Here is a 23,106-nt window from a genome sequence, read left to right as displayed (position 1 = left end):
CTCCTAGCTCTTGATTCTCAGGACTGGGTATGAATTTAGAATGTAGAATTTAGAACTACAAGGATTCATGAAAATATTCCCCATGCTTGGCAGAGGTTTTTCTAAGGTTACAATTTTCTATCCAGCACAGACTAGCATGAGGAGATACAAACAAAAGAAACAGAGTGTCTATGTAAGGATCAGATGTAAATTAAATGATAAAAGACTGGGGGAAAACGCCTGGAAACAACGCTGAAGGTATATGTAAAGCATTAGCCTGGGCAGAATACATCCACAGAGCAGCCCAGATGAGAACTGTGTTGATGGTTGGGGAATTGATTTGATTGAGAAGAGGAGCGAGTGATTGAGAAGGAGGAACTCAAGAACGAAACATAACACATCCTAAACAGCCTTAAGAGAGTGGAACAGGAAAGAAAATAAGTAGCTTTACATGAAATTAATCAACACAAAGCAAATAAATGGCAGTGAGGGAGAAATGAAACACAAGTGAGGAGCCTGGACTCTCAGACTTTACACACATCCTAAATCCACCAGCACTAGTTGGTTATTTGTTCTCTCTGAGCCTCAATATCCTCATCTGAAATGTGGGGCTCATAATAGCGTCCACTCAGTGAGGATTAAATGACTCTGTAGTGTGTTTAGCACAAAGCCTAGCACATGCTAAATCAATGCATTTTAGTCACAATTGTTAGAAGGTTTGGGGGCACAAAGTTTGGAGTTTGATAACAAGGGCAATTGAGTACTGTTGGGAAGTATCTGACAAGTTTCCTTTAATGGAAAAAAACCTAAAAGATCTTATTTTTATTCCCATTTGATAAAAGAGACTAAAAATGAGGAGTACAACTTAAAATGTGGTGGCCCTCTAAACAAAAGGTTGGCAGAGGGGCTGGCCCAGTGGCGTAGTGGCTAAGTTTGCACACTCCACTTCGGCAGCCCGGGGTTTGCCAGTTTGAATCCTGAGTGCAGACCTACATGGCTCATCAAGCCATGCTGTAGTGGCATCCCACATAGAAGACCTAGAAGGACTTACAACTAGGATATACAACTATGTGCTGGGGCTTTGGGGAGGGAAAAAAGAAGAGAAAGATTGGCAACAGATGTTAGCTCAGGGCCAATCTTCCTCACTAAGAAGCAAAAAAATAAAAGGTTGGTAGAACCTAGGACAAAGTGGTACATAAACAAAAGGAAAGTGGTGCAGGCAAGGCATATTTTCCATCAATAATCTGAGAACTTATAATGAATGAGGTATGAGAAGAACAAAGAGAAAATTGTACTCCTAGTTTACCAGAAAACTCACTAGTTGTGTCACTTTTGGAAGATCCCTTAACCCCTTCAAGCTTCAGTTCCCTCACCTCTAAAATGGGGATAATATTCATAGAAATGTTATGAGGATGAAGTGAGTTATTATTTGTCAAGCACTTAGAATAGTGACTGGCACATGGTAAGTGCTCTGGAAGCACGTGTTAGACAAAATTGAAAACAAACACGATATTTAAAAAGCTCTTTAAGCATTGACTTTTACTCTTCCATACGTTATATTTTTCATTCCAAAAAGCAACACTGAGGCAGTACTACTCCCATTTTAGGAGGAGGGGAGAGTCTTGAAGGCATGGTCAGAGTCACACAGGACGTGTTGGAGGCAGGAGCCACATCCAGGCCTCTCACCCAGGCCTGGGCTCTTTCCACTACCATTGTTGCCTCCAATGCCATGAGCCTGAAAATTGGCGACAGTGACATTGTAATGATACTGAGAAGTTGGGAAGAGCTAGTGGTACACTGATTTGTCTTCAGAACTCTTGTTACTTAGGTTTTTAGAATCTAACTATCAGAAAATCATTAGAAGTGTGTAGACAACGGATTGGTTTCTGGGGCTCCTTGCTGCAGACTGCGGGTCAATTTTTACATATGGTCCAGCCATTGTCTGCATATTCGGTCTCTCAAAAGTCATCTAGTTGAAATCCTAATGCAAATATTTAATCCCTGACCATTGTGCAGCATAACAGAGAACCCCAAAATACAAGATGGCCTATTCTATTCTGAGACAGCTTTCTATGTTTCGATCTTTCTAGTGGGTAGTATTTACAAAAGTGTTCCTACTAGTCATTTCCACTACTTGGTACTAGTTCTGTGTTCTGAAGGATAATAAAACCCTCAGAATGTACACGCAACTCTCTGATGGCCTCCCCTCAGCAGATATATCTTACATTAAAAACATATATAGCCTTTGAATTCACACAGAACCGTCCTGATGTCACAGCCTAATCTTGCTATTTTTACATCTCAGGGATAATCTTCTGTTCTGCCCATGTATCTTACAGCAAATACACAGCCTCCACGAGACTGGGTTAAAGGCGAAAGTAGATTACAACAGCAGGACAAGATTATTTCACCTGTTTCTAATTTGGGGAAAATATCTCAGAGAAACATTACTTTAATCTGCACTAGTCCCCAAAATGCCACCCCAGACAGGTACATAGGATTTTCATAAAATTCCAATTCATGAGTCAGCATTTCTTAACTTTCCTTCATAGCAGACACGCTACTCCCTCCCTCTCCCCGACCCCAAACAGAGTGACAGAAAATTTATTTGCTCTTCTTAAGGAGATTTATTGCTTCTCTCTCCTTCTAATGGCTCCCACAGGAAGAACTAAAGCAATGTCAGAGAAAGACAGACAGACACGTGGCTCTTTGAGCTTGTCCTTCTTGGCACTGGTGAAGGAAGAGGTGGTCTCCTCCAAGTTTTTTCTACCTAATTGGATGTAGTGGAGAAAGGGAACAATGAAAGTCAGAGGAAAGCTAGCAGGCCCTGCATCCCCCCAGACTGTGTCCTCCTCCTAACCTTTGCTGTAGGAACACCACACTCACCTTCTCTCATCTGGCCTCCTGCATTGGAAGGCAGTTCTTACTTAGTAGAATAGATCATTTTCCCTTATGTGCTATTACCTTATACTTCAACCTCAAACATTTTAGTTAAGACTTTTTCTGCCCATCTTAAGTGGATTACAGAAGTAAACATCTTATATCATGCATAAGACAAAATAAGACTATACATTCAACATTACCTTCTACTAAATAATATTCACACACAAAAATCCATATTTGTAAATGATATTTCCATCATGACCCTGAACCATGTGTGTGATACTTACAAAATGTCGTGAGATCACTGGACTTGAGTCAAAGTGGGAGGGCAAGACAGATCTCAAGCAAATGAGAATTTCTCTGATCTCCCACCACCCTAGCCTTACCACAAGGAGGAAAAGGGAAGCCTCAGCCATCGAGCAGATAAAAACTATATGGAGCACATAAAAAGTGTATGGAGCAAATTTTGCCATGAAGGGGAAATCCTGCCAGCCTCTCCGCTCTGACCAGAGAGAGTTAAACTTTTGTTAGATTTATTCAACAAACATACAAATAATTAAACTAAGTAATAATCGCTGAGGAGAAAAAACAATAAGGCAGGATAATGGACAGAAAGGAACACACAAAATATGATTTTTCATGCCCTGCCTGTGGCAGAGACGGCCAGCTTTCTACCAATGATTTCTTGGTGTTGAGTTGTTTCTTAAAATTTTTGAGGTTGAAGTATAAGTTAAGAGTACTTTTACCCAGCCAGGGCCCTTTGTATTTAAATAGGATCATTTGACTGGTCCTCACCAATGAAATGTGAGCCAAAGTGAGTTCCTTCTAGGCTGAAGTGATTCAAAAGCAAGTGTGTGTTCCCTGCCACTCTTTCCCCACCTGCTGGTTGAAACTGTAGGACTCTAAGTTTGCAGGAAAATGGAAGAGCCATGGGATGGAATAACCCTGAGTTACTGAATCACTGCCTAGAAAGCCATCCAGAAACATCTGATTTGGACTTTGGAATACTGAATTGCTGGCTCTGCTATCACTTACCCAAATACCACTGTGAGGAGCTTTGGTTTCTGAAAACTCAATTTTGATGGAAATTCATGAAGGACTTCAGGCTTTACCTCTGATTAATGCTTTCCTCTGCAGAATTATTACCAGAGTCAGAGAGGAATTCCGTGATCCTTGGGAATAGGCAGGGCCTCATAGCATTTTCAACCTATAACCTATGGGCAAGAGCAACTGATACCAAAACCAGGCCTTATTGAAGAGCCAAACCCTGAGGGAATCCCATGTTTCTTGGTCACGGTTGTACTGCTGGCCCCTTCTCTTCCTTTAAATCCTAGGTATACTCACTCATGATCTCTCTCAATTCCTGTTTCCCCACTTGCCTAAGGTCTTCCCTCTTCCCAAATCTCTCCATGTCCTCCAGTTGAGTTGCATCTGTGCTGCTCCCATAGCAGTTATTGCCCACATTACAGGAGGCAGAGAATAAAACAGAGAGTAGCACCAATGAGATGGGAGGAGTAGAAAGAGGCCAGATCACATTGCGTCTTATAGGCCATGGTAATGACTTTCGTCTTTACCCTTGGAAGAAAATGGAAGCCACTGAAGGACATTAAGAATAAGGATGATACGATCTGTTTTGCTTTTTTAAAAGATCACTTTTGCTGCAGGATGGAGAACAAGTTAAAGAAGGCCAGTTAGAAGGTGTGGCGATGATCCTGTCAAGAGATGATGTGGCCTAAATCAGAGCATGGCAAAGGGACTGATGAAAAATAGACTTGTGGTAAGGACCAAATACAAGGAAGGAAGAGATGTCAACAGGGATGCCTGGATGCTAATGGAGATGGGGACACTTTCCAAAGAATGGACTGGAGGGGGACACTTGCTCCATTGTTTTCATAATGCTTGTTTTGGTTTTTTTATTTCAGTCATCCTTAAGCAATTGTTCTAAAGGGTACTCCCCCACACACATACACACACAGTGCTACATGTAAACTGTAGTAAACCAATTGTAGGACTCCCCTGTTACTCCTTTTCTGCTCAGTTACCTGCTCCCCAACAGATCCCCAAGAAGCTCAAGACTCACAAGTTTTCTTTAATTCTGATGTCAGTGGCCAGAAACATCACCACATATAGCTTAGGCCTGAGGTTCTCCACCAGCTGGTACCTTCACTCACACATTTTCCTATAGATAGTCCTGCCATGCAAGCTTTACCCACTACCGCTTCCTCAGCTGCGCCTATCTGTGCCACAAAGGCCTTGACCCTTCACCCTTCAGATGACGCTTCCCTGACATTCTCTGGGCTGTACAGTTTTCATTGCTTCTCTCCTTCCACTTGTCCTTAGGCTGCAAGGGTGACTCTTCACAGCTCCAAACCCCACCACTGCCACCAACTGCAGAAACAACAAGAATTCACTTTACTTCCTCTTTCTCAAAAGAACCAAAATCCATTCGTGCTCACCATGTTGCAGCCACCCTTCCATCCTCTGTTCTTGATTCCCAGGCAGCTTATTTCCTTCATGTCCCTGGCGCAGACTCAACCTCTCTTACTTTTTCTCTGGAATCTCCACTCTTTAGCAGATGTTAACTGAAGGAGAAAGAGAAAGTAATATTTTTTCTCCCTTGGAAGTTTGCCTCAAATCAATCAATTTGCCATATTTAACATTCCAGCTTTGTGCATATGCTAATAAATCATTAAAATTCACGTGGATCCTAACATTGTTGGATTTTCTTTCTTTTCCTGTGTTTCATAATTTCTACCCAATTGTGTAAACTGTAATGTTCCAAGGGACAGTAATCACCAGCAGAAATCTGCATTGTATACAGGACTAAACAGAGGAATCTCAAGTTAAAAATCTCCATCATTTGTTATATACTTTTGGCCTTGAGTAGTTCACAATTCTGTTTCTCTTTTTCTAAATGGAGTATTGACTAACTTCAGAATGCTGTTACGTGTGGTCGAACACAGTAACAAAATATACCTCCCAAAATGCCCAGAGGTCCTGAAAGATCATAAAGAAGTTAGGGACTTGGGAGATTATAAGAGCCAAGCTCTTCTCTATGTAAAGTTCCTTAAAGATTTAGCTCTTATTTGCATACTTTGGGTGTCAAGGGACCCACTAACTGTGAGGTAGACAGTACTAACGTTGTTTGGTTCGTTCTTGGGAAAAGCTTCTTTTACTGAAGTGATATGAATGCTCCTATTACTTCCACCTCTAGATTCCTCAGAACATCGAAAAATTTATTTCCATTTCTAAATAATAGCCTTCAACTCTTTGCACACAGTTGAGTGTCCGTAAAGTCTTTTCTTCTTCAGACAGCATCTGCAGTGACCCCAGCTCTCCCTCAGAGGCCTGGTCTTACCAATCCCTCCCTCATCTGCCCAGGCTCACTTCACCCCCCGTGGAAGGCCTTCCACCTCCTCTCTCCTCATCTCACCATGATGGACTCCAGATTAGCAATGCACCTGTGGCACCCAGGTTCCAACACAGGCCAGGAGACATGGTCAAACACTAGAAAGCCAAGGGTCTCATAAAACCATCCTTGACCTAAGTTGAGTCTTCTTAGTTTTTTAACTTGTGGTCCACTAAAACCCAAAGGCATTTTTGACATTTTGCTGTGAAGTTAAGACTTCTCCATTATACTCTTGTTAGTCTTAGACTAACCACTGGACTTTAAACTTATTCTCATTGCATTACAAACTAGTGATTCCTGCCTAGTACTATCTTTGAATTCTTTTTTGCCATTTGAAATATTAGCCATTGTTCCCATCTCTCAACCATGTTTTCCATTATCCAAGTCAAGTATCAAAATAATAAACAGGATAGGGTAAAAGGCAAAATGCCATAACAAAACTTAAGCACTTAAATATGTGAAATAAAAATGTTAAATCTCATTAAATCGTGCATCAAAAATTAAAATTAATCCAAAATTAAAATTCCAAATGTACTTCATGACGTAAATTTTGAGGTGAATTTGCTGCCTGCATATAAGAGGATAAAATTATTATAATAGGATTAGAGATATTAGACTGCAATTTTTTAAAAAATTTACTATTATTGACTACAGAAAAGCTAAAGGACAAGGGATGTACTGACATCCTTATGGGAAGCATTTATTGTGCTATGAAAGGAAAATTTAAGGAAATTTAAGATGCACTCCTCTGTAACTCTTTCCATATAATAGGCTTACTTAGACCTTCGCTGGCATAGATGCCTGGACTAATGAAATATATAACTCAGTTTGATATGAGTCTACTAACAATTTCAATCAGTGTTGCAAGTTTGAATATATGTAAAGACTTCTAGCCATACTTCTCAATTCAGTAATCTCAAAGAACCTTCAAAATGATGATACAAAAATCAAGTAGCAAAAGAAAACCAATTTGCTTCAGCAATTTAATGTCTTTGAGTATATGTTTTGCAGATAAATATGTGTGTATGCATTCAGTCTGGAGAGATATATATAGGATTGCTTAACTGTAACGCTTTTAGCAGTAAATCCGTGACCTAATTATTGCTATAAATTCATTACCAAAGCTTTTCCCTTTCCCACAGCAAGCTAAAATATAGACCTTGCACCATTACAAATTCTAACTGCAGCCAACTACATCCATAATTATAATCAGTTGCAGTAAACTCTCACTTTGCATTAGGCATAATTAACCATGTGATAAATAATCAGTATAATAGCATTTAATGTGCTGTGATAGCATTTCTAAACTATTCATGAGAATTCTGGAAAATAGAATATACTTTGATTCTAACCATCAATGCTTTTAACCATTTCGTGTTTGAAGTTTCATACCTGTGCCTTGTTAGAGAAATTTTAGTATATCCACCCCAAAATTAAAAATTGGGGGGCTAGCCCAGTGGTGTAGTGGTTAAGTTCGTGCACTCTGCTTCGGTGGCCCAGAGTTCATAGGTTTGGATCCCAGGTGCGGACCTAGCACTGCTCGCCAAGCCATGCTGTGGCAGCATCCCACATAAAATAGAGGAAGATAGGCACAGATGTTAGCTCAGCAACAATCTTCCTCAAGCAAAAAGAGGAAGATCGGCAATGGGTGTTAGCTCAGGGCCAACTTCCTCACAAAAATAAAAAATAAAAAATTGGATATGCTTAAGGACATCTTCATGTATGTTATAACAAAAAAATTCTCTACTTTCACTAAAATACTATCTAATTTAATAAATTTTAATAGTAAATTGCATCCTTACGAATACAGCCACTTCCTAAATTTTTAAGCATTCCCAGAGTGGCCAAGATTTTCTTGGCATATTAGAGGGTATAAATTAGTTAGTAACAACTTTTAATTGATGCGTTTGCGTTTCAAAAAAGATCTCATGCCTGATTTATTTCAATAATAAGAATAATAATAGGAAGAAGATGAGGAAGAGGAAGAAGATCTCTGCTCTATCCTTGTAAGGAATGAAATACATGTCTATGCCATGGAAGAATATTTTTATTCTAGCACATAACATTTTTTATTTTCACCACTAACATTGTCCTTCTTTTTATTTCTATGACAGCAAGATCAATTAGGAAAAATATCAAACAGTATTTCTGAATTTCAAGCTCTTTGTTTAGTTTTAATGTCATTAAATGACAAAATAATAATAGTACCTATTACAATTCCATGTCTCTATTTTACTAGACACTCTATGACAATAAACCCTATGGAACTGCTAAAATGAATTGATTGCACTGTAATTTTGTTTGGCATGTAATAGTGCTTATAAGATACATCCTGGAGGCCTGCCCAGTGGCATAGTAGTTGGGTTCAGCGTGCTCCACTTCGAGCGCCCGGGTTCACAGGTTTGGATCCCAGGCACAGACCTACACCACTCATCAAGCACACTGTGGCAGTGACCCATATACAAAATAAAGGAAGACTGGCACAGATGTTAGCTTAGGGCCAATCTTCTTCACCAAAAAAACAAGTGGATCCTAGCTAGGATTTAGAAATGTTTTTCCTCTGGGTGAAAACAATCCTTACAATATTTGCTCTAGTGAGCTTCGACATATATATTCATTACAAACATGATTATACATTACATTTAATTATTAATCTCTTGTTTTCCTTCTTTGTCCCACAAAACTTTTGACTGGTAATCACTCTGGCTCAGTTTACTATTTCCATCTTTAAAGGCTACTCTTAATTAACTCTTAGTTAACCTAATTAACTCAGAGTTGCTATGTGAATGCTCTCTCATGTTTTCTATGCAATCACTTTGTGTTCAATTACCCAAAATTAGTAAAGAAGATAGTCTCAGGATTGTTTCCATTTTGTGTTTGCAACATCCAAAAAGAAATTTACAGGGTAATTAAGAGACTCTCTTTACCTGTCTTTAAAAGGCTTTTTAACTCTTAACTAATAATGCAAGCTGTTGCCCTTCACAAGAGAAATGCAAGTTACCAGAGCTTGGTCAATGAGGGATTCTTCTAGAAGAGCTGCTGGAGTTAGCATAATCCACTCACATTTCCTCACCATTATGGACAAATGTGGATGGAATTTTGGGTGGATAAGTATAAAATAATGCCGTGAAGTCAACCAGCTTCTCATGAAGTTTAGTCTGTAACCTTGTACTTATTATACATGCTCTAATTGACTCACCTACCTGTCCACAAAGAACAAAGTAGGTGTCATCAAGAAGTTTCTTTCCCCTTTATATACAACAAAGGTGAGCATGGATCTAGCCAAACTTCATTTGTTACTGTTTATAAATGGTAATGCTGATATGAAAACAAAAAATAAAGAAAATAAACAATTAAGGAAACTACATAAAAATACTATTAAAAATTTTTAGTCTCAAAGAAATAGCATATACCTCTGGAACTCCCAAGAGTATTAGAATGGGAAGGGGATGAGAATGGAAATGAAATATTCTGTGAGAAAAGGTCCCTCATCTGATGTCCTTACAGCAGTCCCCAAATATTCATTTCTGTCAGAGACGCAGGAACATAGGTCATTTATTGGTTGTGGCCAAGCCCTGTGCTACAGATATAAATGTGAATAATATATGGTCTCTGCTCTAACAAGACTCACATTTCAATTAGGGAAACAAACTAAAGTAAATAAGTAACTACAAGACCATGTGATAACTGCTAGAGGTATGCCATGGAGGAAGCGATGGTTAGAAGACAAGAAAGAATAGTCAGATAAAAAATGGAGTAAGGGGTTCTAAACTGAGAGACAAGCATATGCTAACACACAAGAGCATGTGCCTAACAGCCTGATCCATCCGGGAGAGCAGCAGAGAGTTTCACGAGACCAGAGTGCTACAAGTCTGTGACCATGTGATGAGAAGTAATGTGGGGAAGAAGGCCATGGATGAAGTTGCAGGTATGCAAACCCCATGGTGACCTCCAGTGAGTCTACTATTTATTTTCTATCCATCACTCTATTCCTACTCTCCCTTTTCTCCTTATTTGCCCAGCTTAGATACTGTGAGCTATCAACATAATCACTGATCACGAACACGTCCAGTCGCTTGCCCCTTTCTTTCTGTGCCATATCCCCATGGCAAAATCCAAACCCTGCTTAACCCCACTCCTCTTCCTTCTCCATGGCTGCATCAGAGCAGCTGAACCTTTAGCTGGAGGAGAAAAACACAACACAATCTTATTAGCAATTATAACCATGCAGACTTGCCTTGCTTTACATTTTTGACTATCTCAGCAATGCATTTAGCTTTTACAAGATAGTTTGCTCTTCTCCTCAACAACTTGACTATTTCACACCTTCCTTCTCCTCCAACATCCACCAGCTCCTCACCCATCTCCCTTATTTCAGTGAGAAAATAAGAGAAATCGAAAGAGCATTATGCCATTTCCCACCACCCATTTATTCCAGTTTACATACATCTGTGCCTATAATCTCCCTTCTCTCATAAAACTGGATCAACAACAACTGCTCTTCTCTAAAGTCAACTCTTCCATCTGTACTCTGGCTGCGTCCTCTCCTGCCAACACAAGCTGAAGCACAAGCTTGTGAAACCATCCTCGTTCACTCTCTCCTATATCAATTTTTCCCTTTTTACTAACTCTTTCCCATCTAAATTTAAACCTGCTGTAATATATCCCATCTTTAAATTATTCTCCCTTAACCCGATGCCCCTCTCCAGCTGCTATATTGTCTTATATATGAGACATTATTTCTATTGTCTGTATTTCTTACTATAGCAAAACTCCTTGAATATTGCTTATATGTGCCCTCTCCACTTCCTTACCTGTCATTCTCTTAGTAACCCACTTAACAAGGTTTCCTCTCCGCCTCTCTACTGAAACTGCTCTTGTCTCCATCTCCAACCATCTGCATTTTGCCAAAAAAATAATCAATTCTTGATTCTCATCTTATTTGATCTCTTAAAAAACTTCTCTTCTTAAATCACATTCTTTGTTGGACTTTAAGAACACGGTATTCCCTTGGTTTTTCCTCTGCCTCACTGGCCACTTCTTTATAGTCCTCTCTGCTGGTTTGTCTTTCACTTCTGACCTTGGTGCCTCATGGCCCTGTCATATGCTAGAAATGCAACGATAACAGCCTAAAGAGTTCAAGAGAAGATATAGTTGGAAGATATGGTATTTTAAATTTACACTATGTAATCCTAAGAAGTAAATTTAACATGACTAAAAAATGGAGGATGATTGTTAACATTTTCCTGCATTCTCTGAGTAACACTTGCATTTGTGGTGATCATCAACAAAGCACAGTAAGAACTTTAACAGGGTCTTTGGAAACCAGTATTCACAGGGTCTACAGAGGGTGATGCAGGAAGGTCAGCAATGATTAACCAGCATTAAATAAATAGTAGGAGGGAGCTGCAGGCAAAGGCAAGAAGACAAATTTAGTTTCAATACAAGCAGGATCCCAAGAGCCATGGCATTTTGAGTAATAACAGCATTGCTACCTTTTAATTTTTGATAAGGCTTTTTTTATTGAGATAATATTGGCTTATAACATTGCAAATTTCAGGTGTACATTATTATATTTCAGTTTCTGTATAGACTGCATCATGTTCATCACCAATAGTCTAGTTTTTATCCATCACCATCCATATGTTATTGCTACCTTTTTCTCATGGTAGGTGTAGTAGTCAGGATAATGTACTTCAAAAATTCATTTCCACCTGGAACCTTAGAATGCAACCTATGTGGAAATAGGGTCTTTAGAGATGTAATTAGTTAAGATAAGGTCACACTAGATTAGGGCCCTATATCCAATGACTGGTGCCCTTTTAAAAAGAGGAGAAGATACACAAAGAAAAAAAGGCTATGTAAATATAGAAGCAGAGATGGAAGTGATGCAGCTACAAGCCAGGGAACAGCAAGGATTTCCAGGAGCAGCAGAAGCTAGGAAGAGGCAAGGAGAGAGTCTTCCCGGAGCCTGCAGAGGGACCACGGCCCTGCCAACACCTTGCTTTCAGACTTATAGCCTCCAGACCTCTGAGAGAATAAATGCCATTGTATTAAACCACTCAGTTTGTGGCAATTTGTTATGGCAGCCTCAGGAAATTAATACAGTAGGAAATAGAAATTAGCCAGAGATGGGACATTGGACAATAAAGAACACAAGGAGATGGTTCCTGAACCTCAACAGGATGAGATGGTACCTAAACACTATGGAAGAATCGACGCATACACTTCCTGGACAATAAACTAAGAACTAACTACTTCTTTTCGACTCATTATTCTAAATCTTCATCAATAAATCATTATACCTGTTACAGACCCATGAATTTTGTAATACGTTTTTTAACCAAATTTTTTCTATACACAGGGATCCCACAAAAATTTGTGTCCAGGGCCCTCCTCACAGTAGATGTGGCCCTGTTACTCTTCACCTACATAGCTTTCTTGGTTCCTCTCCCTTTTTTTCCCTCACACCATATGTGCTAGTGTGCCTGAGATAGTCCCAGTTTGTACGTGTCCTGGCATAATTATTAAAAATGTCCCCTTCCATGCTCAAAAGGATCCCACTTTACATGATACAGTTACAAGTCTTTCCAATTATACCATCAGCGCATCTTATTGGCCCTATTTTTTTTTTTTTTACAAAGTTCCCTATTTTGACCACTCTCCACCACCCTGCATTGAGTCTTTATAATAGCATCCAAACTCATCTCCCTGCTTCCATTCTTGTCTCCCTGCATCCTCCCAGCCCCCTCCCCACACAATCTATTCTCCAAAAGCACCATCAGAGCCATCTTGAGGTGTAAATCAGTTTATGTCACTCTGCTAAAGAAAACACAGAAATAAAAATAAAGAAAACAAAGCCCTACAATTCCTTCTTATTGCACATAGAATAAAATCAAAAGCCTGGAATACCTGACCTCTGATTCTTCTCATGCCTTCCTCCTTCTCCTTGTTCTGGTTTATACTCAGACACCACATCCTCAGACATACCTTCCCTGATGACCTTCGTCCAAATCGTCTCCTTCCAACCCTGTCACTCTCTAGTTCTGAATTTTCTATGTGTTCTTTACAACACTTACCACTCCCTGAGTCTGTGCTATAGTCTGTATATTTATTTTATCCCAGTCTGTCTTCCCCATGAGAATGTAAGTTTAATGAGAGCAAGGACTGTGTCTCCACTGTAACTGCAGTATCTAGAAGGATGCCTGGAGCACAGTAAGCACTCAGTATTTACTGTATATGTTAAAGTAGCTGTTTCACAGTGTACCATGAAGGATACGTATAATATAGAGACACAGCTGAGGAGCAATTAACTCCAAAAGCTACAGGCAAATGCAACCTGCATGTGATTTCCCAGATTAACATTCCTGAAACACCAGTAAACTCATCATTCCACTATTCAAAAAATCGTTAGAATCTTTATATTATCAGAGAATAAATTCCAAACTCACTAGCATAGTATCCAAACATCTTCAGTCTGCCCCTACTTTATTCTCTCCCACTTTAAGTTTTCATCTCTAATTTTTTGCTCTCTACTTAAAACATTTCAGCCTCACTCATATTTTTTCATCCATCTGGAACATCTTCTTCCACCCCTTCTTCCACCCCCCGCCTTCCTTGCAAACTTCTTTCTACATATCTAATTCCAATTCATCCTTCAAGGTGAGGTCCGAGCTTTCTGCTGCTCTACCATGTAGCCTCGGATATCCCTGGAGCTCCTTTGGCCTTCTTCTCTTCTCAGCAAGAGGGTTTCTTATCATCTACATCATCCATTTAGTATTTGCCACTTCTTTTCATAAACCGTTAGTTACTTTTTCTGTTTCATGACATTCCTGTTCAACTAAGCGTAGATTAGTTGGGAAGACAAATACTTACATCGTGTCAGTCACAGAATTGACGTTATAATAAATACCAACAAATTATTCTCGATTGACTAATAAGCAGACAGATACTCTGTATGAAAATGATGCTGTGACTCACATTGAAGAGCAAGCTCATCTACTGAGGGCTATTTTCGAGTCAAGTTGACTTATATCTCAGTTGGTTTAGGTAGAATGAAATTAGATTAGAAATTTACATTTCTTGACATAAAGAGACTAAGAGTCAAAGGATCTTTTTCTCAAATAAAAAGTATAAATATGTAATATTTACAGTAAATGGCAGAGAAAATGGAGAAGAACATTCCTTCTTAGACCTCTTTTCCTAAAAGACAGGAAATAGAACTACAAACTTTTCTGGCAAGTTGTTCACCAGGCTACGAAAACTTGCTCATTAGTTCTTTTTCTTCCTGTCTTTAATTTTTAAAGTAGGTTTAAAACATCAAGATGTTGGTCCTCAGCCAACAGGAAAATCAGTCCTCAACTCTGCATGCTGGTTGAACTCTGAAGAAGCCAAGGAATACCGCTTTGAATTTTCAGGTTGCTTTTGCGTGCCAAGAGCTCCTGCGAGAAGCTTCTCCAGAAGGAGAGCAGATGCGACATTCATATGTTTCCCTGATGTTCATTTCCCTGAACTTGATTTCATTTATTCTTTTTACTCTTTTATAAAGGAGAGCAGTGTTCTTGGCTCAAAATATTATTTTTTTACTTTGCATAAATTTGCATAATGAGGCATTAACTCAAAATATGGATAATAAAATCACATAAATTTATTAGTCAACCTACAGTGATTTCATTCAAGTTCAACACGTGTGAGTGTTACACATATAAAATGCCTACAACTTTTAAATTAATCACGACCTTGATCAAGAAGAGGTAAGAATATTGCTGAAGAGCACTGCTTAATAATCCTACGGGAGAGGCCCTGGAGTTATTCTGCTTTTACTAAATAACTCTACAAGAAACTGGCTGGGGCCCTCAAAGTTCACCCCTTCTGTGAAGGCATTTTATTAATCTTTGTATCCCTAGGACCTGGCATTGTTTCCATGAAACAGTCAAATGATCACTTCTCTTTCCATTTGAAATTCTTCAGTTTCCCCCCTAGCCCATAAATCAGTTTTTCTGAAAGTGTGGTCTACTGATCTCCTCCATCAGAATTATCTGCAGACTCTAGACCAAGGCTACTGAGTCAGTTTCTGACAATAGGATCTACAACTCTGAATTTCTAACAAGCTTCCTGAATAATTCTCAATCACATGAAGTTTGAGACCCATTCTTATACGTGCATACACACACATATCACATAACATACACATCTCTTACTCTAAGAAAAATACCCTAAGCAGATGTCAAAAAGCAAGACTTTTCTATCGTTTGTATCAGTTACTAAAAGGAACGATTTTTTACCTGGGGGAAGGAGGGACCTATTTACTAGGTAAATAATGGAAAATGGTAACACCTTTTAAAAAAATATGCTTTGCATTTGCCATTCATTGGCAAGTGGGTCTTATGGAGAATCAGGACCCATCATGTTCTCTGTAATCCTCCCACACTGCCATCTGGAAGTGTAACATATTTTAGCCACATGATTCCTTCAGTCTTCAAGAGGCCTATCATTTGGAGATGATTGAAAATATACAAAGAAGAAAACTCTATAACGTCAAATATTTTAAGGTGGTAGAAATTAATAAAGTACTAAAGACCACATTTGAACCAAATACATGCATTAATGTGTTAAAGGGCACAGACTTTTCCTACTCTCTTTACATTATGAAGAAATTTCTCAAGTCCAGTTGTCCTTGTTGCTGTTTTTGTTTTTATGTGTTGTTTTTCATAGCCATTCTACATAAACTCTCTTTCCTGTGCTAGAATGGTCTATGTGAATGCTGGTTGAAAGGCTTGTATCAAATAAGTAATTTTCATGTCGACAGATGTTGTGCTGGTTTTCTGCTTGCTTTGCTGTCAGTCATTAAAGTATCTGGAATTGCTAGAAGGCCAATCAGCAATTTTTTGACAAATGTCAAGTAATTAAATGATTACAGCTCTAGATAACTTTTCAAAAAAAATTAATAAAGCCCTTGTCAAGTGGATGAACTCGTGCAATTTTCTTTCCTAACTGCCCAGAAGTGTTTCTAATAATGAGGAAGCTTTTGCTGAGAGAAAGGCTCTTAATGATGAGATGTAGAATGCTCTAACCCAGCACTCTCTAAATTAGAAAATAGAAAACATCTAGTACATTAAAAGAAGTATACTACCCAAAGACTTGGGGCGACAGAGAAATCAGAAGGCTATTCTATCAATTTGTTCCAAAGAACAAAAAAATTCCTTTGTATTCAAAAACAATACACATCTGCCCCTTTGTGCTCTTTGAGTTGGTTTTCCAGTAATAGTTATTAGGTCATATGGATTTATCCACACTCTCTAGCTTGTTTCCCCTCACTTCCCCTCACCGTTGGTAAAGGACTCTATGGGCCATTGCCAAGATATCAGAAATGAGACTGAGCCTAAAGCAAAGAATGGTTGTTTTCCATATCACCATCATCACCATCATCGAATGTGGAAAGAAAAGTAGCAACAGTATTAAATATATTGTTGAAAAAAATATAGTTTCTGGTTATTTAATAATTGCAATAATAGCAACAATAATAATGGTTAGCCATTTTTGAGTGTCAAGAAATGTTCTAAGGGGCTGGCACAGTGGTGCAGCAGTTAAGTTTGCACATTCCACTTTGGCAGCCCGGGGTTCGCTGGTTCGGATCCCAGGTGCGGACATGGCACCGCTTGGCAAGCCATGCTGTGGTAGGCGTCCCACATATAAAGTAGAGAAAGATGAGCATGGATGTTAGCTCAGGGCCAGTCTTCCTCAGCAAAAAGAGGAGGATTGGCAGCAGATGTTAGCTCAGGACTAATCTTCCTCAAAAAAAAAAAAAGGAAATGTTCCAAGACTTCTAAAAATATCAATACTTACTTAATCCTCATAATTTCATGAGTTAAGAAATATCATTATCTCCATCTTAGAGAGGAAAACTGAGGCACAAAGAAGTTACATATTTTGCCCAAGGTCATATAGCTGGTAAATATCAGAGCCAGTATTCAAAACAGTCAGGCTAGCTTCAGAGCCCACTCTTATCCACTGTGCCATGGTGCTATCAAGCAAAACAAATGGGTTCATGTTGGTATGAACTCAAGACTTCGTTATCAGAGCTTTAAACAACTGAGCCGACCAGTAAATATTGCACAATTTCCATGCATGCCTGAAGGTCCTCATAAGATTGAAGTGGAATCATTATTATCTAGCATAAAATATGCCCTAGAGAAGTAAATAAGCACAATATATGAAACTAATATAAGAGAAATACTAAATGAGTATTATATTAGTCAAAATGAGCTGTAACACAGTAATAGATTTTGGTGACCCAGGGACTGACCTTATAATTGGGGACTTTAGCCTTTTTTTCTATCCATAGCACATTGTAACCATTCCACTTCTTTATCAAAAATACTGTAGATTTAGTTTGAGCATATTAATTAGTGTGAATAGAGTTTTTAGAGTAGGAAATATATATATATAATTTTAAATTCGGAAAAAATATATTATTTTTAAAGTTTTATACACACACACTCACACATACATAAATTAATCTATATATATTGCCCGGGATGACGACAGAAAAGGCTGAAAACTAAAGATGTTAAATACGTGTTGGGGGATAAAAAACTTTCAGGAGAAGGAAAGTAAACTTACGAATTCTGCTAAGTATGCGTCATCTGTCAGACAAGATGACCAGAGTAAAGAAGATGGTGGGGGTCTCCATGGTAAATAAAAAAGATAGGACTGCCACTCCAGGTGGACAGCCCCAGCGTTGGGACCAATAATCCTGTCTTCCGGTTAACGACTATGCGACACAACTACACCTCAGTTCAGCATATAAAATTTGGACAAGACTTTCCAAAGTGAAAGAGCTTCACAGACATAGCTTCTACTGTGACAGTCCTTAGGCTTATCCCTACTTTTGGAGCATGTGTTTACTTTACCATTAAGCTTTATAGCTTAATGGTTAAAGCATAGACTCTGATATTAGAATGTCTGATTCTAAGTCCCAGTTCCCCATTTATTCACAGTGTCAGCGGATAAGTCATTAAATTCTGAGTGTCCCCTTACTTTCTCCATCTGTAAAACAGAAAGCATAAAATTGCCTACCGTACAATGGCGGTGAGAGACACAATACATGTATAGGCCACAGGCACAGCGTGTGACACATGATGTCCTCTTTTAGCTATAGCTATGAGCCCAAAGAGCTAGAATTCTACTATCATTTGTGGAATGTCCTTTTCATAATCTGCAGATGTAAGCCAAGAGGTAAAGGAGAGGTTATATACCCTTTTGCTTTCCTTTTTCTCTCTTTTGCATTCTAGGAGTACAAAAGCTAACGGGAAAAGAAAAGTAATAAACACCATTTTTAGAAGATACCACTGCTTTTATTTTCACTTAGTCCCTAAAGAACTTTGGGTCAAAACAATCTACTATAAAAGATGTTAGGAAACTTTAATTAGGGTTTTGAAATTCCCTTTATAAAAATGCCATTATTATTATTCGTTTATTGTGTCAGCAATTATTTACTAAAAGCCTAAAAGACTCCAGGCACTGTTAGGACACAAATATAGAAAAAACAGAAGGCTTTCTCCTTAAGTTACTCAAAACTGAATGAGAAGAAAGCCCCAGGAACAATTATAATACCCAAAAATAATTGTTTCACTGGACGATTTTACAAAATATGGTGGAATCCCAGACAAAGAATTATCCGTGTCTGTCTGGGAAAGTTAAGGAAGACTCACAGTAGCGGGAGTTTTCCAGACAGAGAGTAAGAAGAATTTCAGTCGTAAAATGTTGTAAGAACTACAAGCATTATTCGAGCAAAAGAGCATGCTAGAGGAGAAATGGAACAGAAGTCCAAACAGTCAAGTAGGAATCTGATCATGAACGGCATTTCGTATCATATAGAGGAGTAGAGGGAGAATGAACATCAGATGGATGTATTAGAAAGCAAATTTTAATGACGGCATGATTAATTGAAGTGGGTTGAGAGAAGATGCAAGGATATCAAGAAGACTATGTAACAGTCCAAGTAAAAGATAATATAGAGCTAAACAAGAACAGAAGTAGTAAGGGTAGAGTGGAGAAGGGGCATAAGAAACAGATTTAATAAAGTGAATAAATTGGACCAGTTTATTCATAGATATTAGGAATGAGAAGGAGTGCTGGTAGCAATAGTCTCTGTGAGGCTAAATGCAAGAAGGAGTTGTGTGTATGAGTTTAGGTCTAACGAGGAGACAGAAATCATAGAGTTAGTTGAACAGAAAAAGGTTAATACACTGACATATTAACTAAAATGGGAAATGACCTACTAAGAGGAAAAGAGAACTCTAAAGACTACAGAAATGGCAACGTAGGGAGTAGCCACTACCTCCAGGGCTCAAGCAAAACACCTGAAGAAACAACAAGTCTGGAAGGGGCCCCTATTTCCCACCAAGTTTGAATTCCAAAACTTGACAGAGAAGGGCAGCCATGGTCCAGGGATGACCAAGTATTTTGCTGGGATGTCATACCAGCAGAACACTGAGATTTCAGTCTCTGGGATGCTGGAGGAAGCCATCCATGGGGAGGTGCCATACTGCTGAATTCACCAGAAAGCTACCCTTGGGGTGCTCAGAAAAGCTGGCCATGGGGAAGTGCTGCTGGCTGCTGGCCATACTGTGCTGCTGGAACCTATCCAGGGAAGGAGCTGTGGAAGAGAAACCCCCTCCCCCTGTAGTGCCCTGCAGCATTCTCTTCTGACAAAGCTTAACATCAAGCCAGCTGGCAAAGGAGATATGTTTATAGGGTCAAGCTCTATTATCACAGAGAAGTCAATGAAGAGTAGATGTGGAGCCGAGAAGCAGTAAACTGAGAACTAGAACAGTATGTGCAGGAAGAAGGTGAATTCCATGACCGAAATGTTGAGTTTGAGGTGCCTTTTGGGCCACCCATATTAGATAACAGGTCTTGAAGTCTGGACAGAGGTTTGAATGGGAGGTACAGATTTTTAGAATTGTCAACAGTTATGTGGGAGAGAGAGCCTTGGACACAGATAAAATTGTCCAAAGAAAATGAGTTATTTGAAAAGAAAAGATGCCAAGGACAAAGGGAAATAGCACATATTAAAAGGAGGCAGAAGAAAAAGAGTGCACAAAAGAAACTAATAAATAAATCATGAGACAGTAGGTTTATGGTTAAAAAATGTGAGGAGAGAGAATTGAATAACCCAAAGTCTTAAGTAAAAGAAAACCAGAAAAACTTCACTAGATTTGACAATTAAAAGGTAAACTTAGTGAAAGAACTTTCAATGTAAGGGTGATAATGAAAGCTAAATTGCCTGGATCAAGGCGTGAATAAGTGAGGAAATGGAGACAGAAAATGAGTATTATTCTTTCTCCAGAGTAATAACTAAAAGAAGATGAAGTGTCAGTGGAGAGGGTTTTTTTAATTTGTTTACTTGCTTTGGTGTGTCTGTGTGTGAGAGAGAGAAAGAGGGAGAAGGACATGGAGAGAGGGAAGAGAGAAAGCAGTGTGAAAAGTGTGGGCATGTCAAAGAAACCAATGAAAATCAAGAGAAACAGGAAAGAGAGGAGATAATTGCTGAAGTAAATATTGAAGGAGGCAGCACACAGATTAAGGAATCACTCAGAAGTGGAGAAACTTCCTCCTCAAGAATGTTTGTCAATTAGTGAACAGAAATCAATGGTGGAATTTCCATCCACCCTAAAGTAAACTTACAGCGTACCCAACTCAGAAACAAAAGATTCATTGAATTTTGGAGATTGAAGGAAACTCAGAGCAACGGTTCTCAAATGGTGGTCCACAAACCAGTAATGTCAGAGTGGATGAGGGAAGCCCTCTTTCTGAGGACACCATAGGAGCCAAGTTAAAAACAGTGGGGAGAGCTTAGCAGGCAACACTGGCCCTTCTTCAACCAAAGTAGATTCCCCTTTTCCTATTTCATTCAAACAAGAGTCCTGCTGTAACATCATTTGAAAACTATGCTTTAGTCCAACCTATTCATTTTACAGATGAGCAATCTGGGGAGTCCAGAGGACAAGTGACTTGTCCCAAATGCCAGGGCAACTCTGTCACTAGAACATAGGTCTTGGTTCATTATCAATTAATTTAGCAATTCCCCCAAACTTAAAGTTTTATATCATTTGCATTTTAATCCAAATAATTTTGACCTCAGACCTCACGCCTTTCCTGGCATGGTTATATCCTACACCCTCATTCAAGAAAAATCAAGAGGCCATAGGTCTGTGGCTTCTTACGTGTTTGCCTAGCAGAAATGCATTCAGAAATAACTATTTTTATGACTTTTTAGACTCATAAACAAAAAAAGGACCTCAAGGAACTCATTGAATGCACTGTGTTCTGCCTCATCACTGTCCTAACTATTTGGGACAGGTTATTTTCTATTCCTCTTGCAATGAAAAGAAAGTTCACAATCACCTTCAGGAAATAATCCTCTGTGTCCTCTCATTTTTGCCATAAGCAATCAAACTAAACAAGATTAAAACTATCATGCTCTACTGGTTCTTTGAAAAGATAAACAAAATTGACAAACCTTTAGCTAGTCTCACCAAGAAAAAAAGAGAGAAGGCTCAAATAAATAAAATCAGAAGTAAAAGAGGAGAGATTACAATGGACACCTCAGAAACACAAAAGATAATAAGAGAATGCTACAAAAAGCTATATGCCAACAAATTGAATAATCTAGAGGAAATGGATAAATTCTTAGAAACATACAACTTTCCAAAACTGGACCAAGAAGAAGTAGAGAATTTGAATAGACTAATCACCAGTAACGAGATAGAAACAGCAATCAAAAACCTCCCAAAATAAAAACCCAGGACCAGATGGCTTCCCTGGTGAATTCTGCCAAACATTCAAAGAAGATTTAATATCTATCCTTCTCAAACTCTTCCAAAAAATTGAAGAGGAGGGGAGGCTTCCTAACTCCTTATACGAAGCCAACGTTATCCTGATACCCAAGTCAGATAAGGACAACACAAAAAAAGAAAATTACAGGTCAATATCACTGATGAACATCGATGCAAAAATCCTCAACAAAATACTAGGAAATTGAATAAAACAATACATTAAAAAGATCATACATCATGATCAAGTGGGTTTCATTCCAGGGATGCAGGGATGGTTCAACAGGCACAAATCTATCAACGTGATACACCACATTAACAAAATGAAGAATAAAAATCACATGGTCATCTCAATAGATACATAGAAAGCATTTGACAAGATACAGCATCCATTTATGATAAAAACTAACTAAAATGGGTATAGAAGGAAAATACCTCAACATAATAAAGGCCATATATGACAAACCCACAGCAAATATCATTCTCAATGGAGAAAAACTGAAAGCTATCCCTTTAAGAACAGGAACCAGACAAGGATGCCCACTGTCACCACTCTTATTTAACATAGTATTGGAAGTCAGAGCCAGAGCAATCAGGCAAGAAAAAGAAATAAAAGGGATCCACATTGGAAAAGAAGTGAAACTGTCACTCTTTGCAGATGACATGATTTTATAATTAGAAAACAGTAAAGAAGCCACTAAAAAACTTTTAGAAACAATAAAGGAATCCAGTCAAGTTGTGGGATACAAAATCAATGTACAAAAATCGGTTGCGTTTCTATACACTAACAACAAAGTAGCAGAAAGAGAAATTAAGAATACAATCCCATTTACAATTGCAAAAAGAATAAAATACCCAGGAATAAACTTAACCAAAGAGGTGAACGATCTGTACACCAAAAATTATAAAACATTGTTGAAAGAAATCGAAGGAGACACAAAGAAATGGAAAGATATTCCATGCTCTTGGATTGAAAGAATTAATTGTTAAAATGTC

At 38.6% G+C, this 23,106-nt stretch overlaps 1 long non-coding RNA gene across 1 annotated transcript in view; it reads right to left on the bottom strand.

Moving 5' to 3' along the window:
* Positions 1-23,106, bottom strand: part of LOC138924775 (uncharacterized) — a 327,809-nt gene that overhangs the window by 149,063 nt on the left and 155,640 nt on the right. Inside the window, exon 5 of the long non-coding RNA XR_011439992.1 lies at positions 5,319-5,444. This is a non-coding gene — a long non-coding RNA (uncharacterized lncRNA). The remainder of the gene's footprint in view (positions 1-5,318; positions 5,445-23,106) is intronic.

Source organism: Equus caballus, chromosome 6 (assembly GCF_041296265.1).
Source record: "Equus caballus isolate H_3958 breed thoroughbred chromosome 6, TB-T2T, whole genome shotgun sequence".
Taxonomy (NCBI): domain Eukaryota; kingdom Metazoa; phylum Chordata; class Mammalia; order Perissodactyla; family Equidae; genus Equus; species Equus caballus.
The sequence above is the reverse complement of the archived record's forward strand: the minus strand, read 5'-3'. Positions and strand labels throughout refer to the sequence as shown.